Source organism: Equus asinus, unplaced genomic scaffold (genome assembly GCF_041296235.1).
Source record: "Equus asinus isolate D_3611 breed Donkey unplaced genomic scaffold, EquAss-T2T_v2 contig_424, whole genome shotgun sequence".
Taxonomy (NCBI): domain Eukaryota; kingdom Metazoa; phylum Chordata; class Mammalia; order Perissodactyla; family Equidae; genus Equus; species Equus asinus.
Window position 1 is genome coordinate 1 of NW_027225099.1, and position 2,500 is coordinate 2,500.

The following is a 2,500-nucleotide window of genomic DNA, read 5'->3' on the forward strand; positions in this document are numbered from 1 at the left end:
AGAGGAGAGAGCTAGAACGGTCCAACCCTAGAGGGCGACAGCAGATGGCGGCGGCGGCGGCGGCGGCAGCGGTGGTGGTGATCGTGGTGGGGCAGATCCGGGAGTGGGGCCGTTTTTTGTTTCGGGGGGGGGGGATGGAAACCGGAAACCTTCTGGAAATAGATAGCCATGACGGATGCGCCACCTTGGGGAGAGAGACTCCCGAAGGCCACTGCTTGTGCCCCGTGGAAAGGATGGATTCGGTGGGATGGGAATTCTACCTCCGTGTAGAGCGTGTGGTAAACCACGAGGTAGGTGGGTGGGTGGGTGGGGTGGGTGGCCTCCCTGCCTCGCCTCCACCTAGACGTCCACACACAGAGACCGACGAGGGAGGGAGGGAGGGAGGGAGGGAGGGAGGGAGGGAGGGAGGGGAGGGAGACAAGACGGACAGAGGCCGAGGCCGAGGCCGAGGCAGTGAGCGAGTAAGTGATCGACCCTGGCCATAGGGATTCCTCAGAGGGCGTCTCTTGGCTCCCCAAACGAAGAATGTGTGTGGAGATCGAGAAAGATCACCGACCTAGGAGAACCAGCAAGACTTCCTCACCCGCCAGAGAGCCGCTGGGCCCCTGCCGTCCCTGCCACCGCCACCCCTACCCCTCGCCTTTGGCAGCGACGCCAACGAAAGGCAGGCAGACGAGTGGGAGAGTCGTGTGGTGGTGTCCCCCAAGGAAGGTGGGTCCATGCCGACGAGCGGTCGTCGGCGTGTGGAAAAGCCAGAGGCGGGCTGACTAGAAGGAGGGCGTCCTGGAGGAAGGGACCAGGGTGTGAGGGAGAGAGGCCTGTTCCTCTTCCCCTGTCGGCCCCAAGTCAGGGGCCCAAAGGAGGAAAGCTGTCCGTTCCTTTCCGACTCGGACGGTTCGGGCGGAACCGACCGATCCCCGCGGCAGCGCAGTCGGGGCTTTCTGGACCAGAACCCCTCTCTCTGTCGCCTTTCGACCACACGCACGCTTTAGAGGCCAAGGGAAAATGGATCGGGTCTCTCTGTCTCTCTCCCTAGAAAACAAGGGGCCGGGGGCCGAGCCCGTGGACGAGCGGTCAAGTATGCGCCCCCCCACCCCGGCCCCCGGCTTCGACGGCCCAGGTTTTCACCGGTTCGGATCCTGGGCGCAGCCCCAGACCCAGCATCGCCCTTCAAGCCACGCCGAGGCGGCGTCCCACATAGCAGAAACGCGAAAGACCTACCACTGGAACCTACAACTATGGACGGACGGGACGGGGCGGGGCGGGCGGGGCGGGGCGGGGGTGGGGGGGGCGGCTTTGGGGAGCAGGAAGAAAGAAAAAATAAAAGAAACACAAGGACGGTCATCGCGATAGTTCTTTCCACTTCCATCCATATGTTAACAGGACCCAAGTTTCCCGACCTCCATTTGGATGTATGTTAACTAAATGGAGAAGCTATTCAAAGGACTCCTCTAAAGAAGTCCACGTTCTTCTTTCTAAATGATAATGAAAATCATTGTCACCACCGCTCTTCCGACCCTCCATGTCCAGACGGCCTCCCGCCCCTCCCCTATCCCCAACTCCCACCCCGCCCCGCGCCGACCCCCGACCCCGGCATTCTCCACGCCCACCTTTCCCTCTCCACTCCTACCCCCCCGTCCCCCGCCGCCCGGGACACCGCACCCCGCGCCCCCCCCCCCCAATCCAGGCCGGGCCACCTGGTCGACCTCCTCGAACACTATATAAGAGGATGCCGGGCAGCAGGTGGCGCCCGACAAGCGGCCTCCTCACAGGCCGGACGGATCAGCCTCGCGGGGGCGGGCGATGGGGAGGCGTTCGTCCAGGTCAGGTCAGGTCGGGGGAGGGAGGATGCCGCGCCGGCCGGCCTGGTGCGTGGCCTGGTCCCGATCCACCCCGCGTCTCGTTTCTCGGGCCGGGACGAGTACAGCCGGGGAGGCCGACTCGGTCACGGAAAGCGGCCTTGGGGAGGTTTTGGCGAACGTCCCTGTCCCAGGGCCGTCTGCCGACTAGGGGACGGAGTCCTCCTCCATGCTCCTTCTCGCCCCCAGTCGGGCGGGTTGTGGGTCGCGCGGTCGACTTGTCCATTTCCCCGGAGGCATCCTGCCTGCCGGGGCTCCCTCCCTCGGGCCGGTGCGAGCGGTCTTCGGGCGGCCCGGGAATTTGGGCCGCAGCGAACGAACGAACGAAGCCCGTCCCTCCTGCGTCGGCACCGATGAGACACAGCCCTGGTGGATGGAGCCGCTTTCCTCGGGTTTCCTTTTGCTTTCGGCCGCTGCTGCCACCAAACCTCCCTAAACGATAGGAATGAAAACGGGAACCGTTGGCATAATAAAAGCGTTTTGGTTGGCGTGTTTCTTGGCTTTTGGGGACTCGAGAGGTATGATGGATGATCTCCGATTGACGTTTGGAAGGTCTATTTCATCCCAGTCGCACGAACCCCGAAAACGTGGCGGCTGGACGAGGGAGGGAGGGAGGGAGGGAGGGAGGGAGGGAGGGAGGC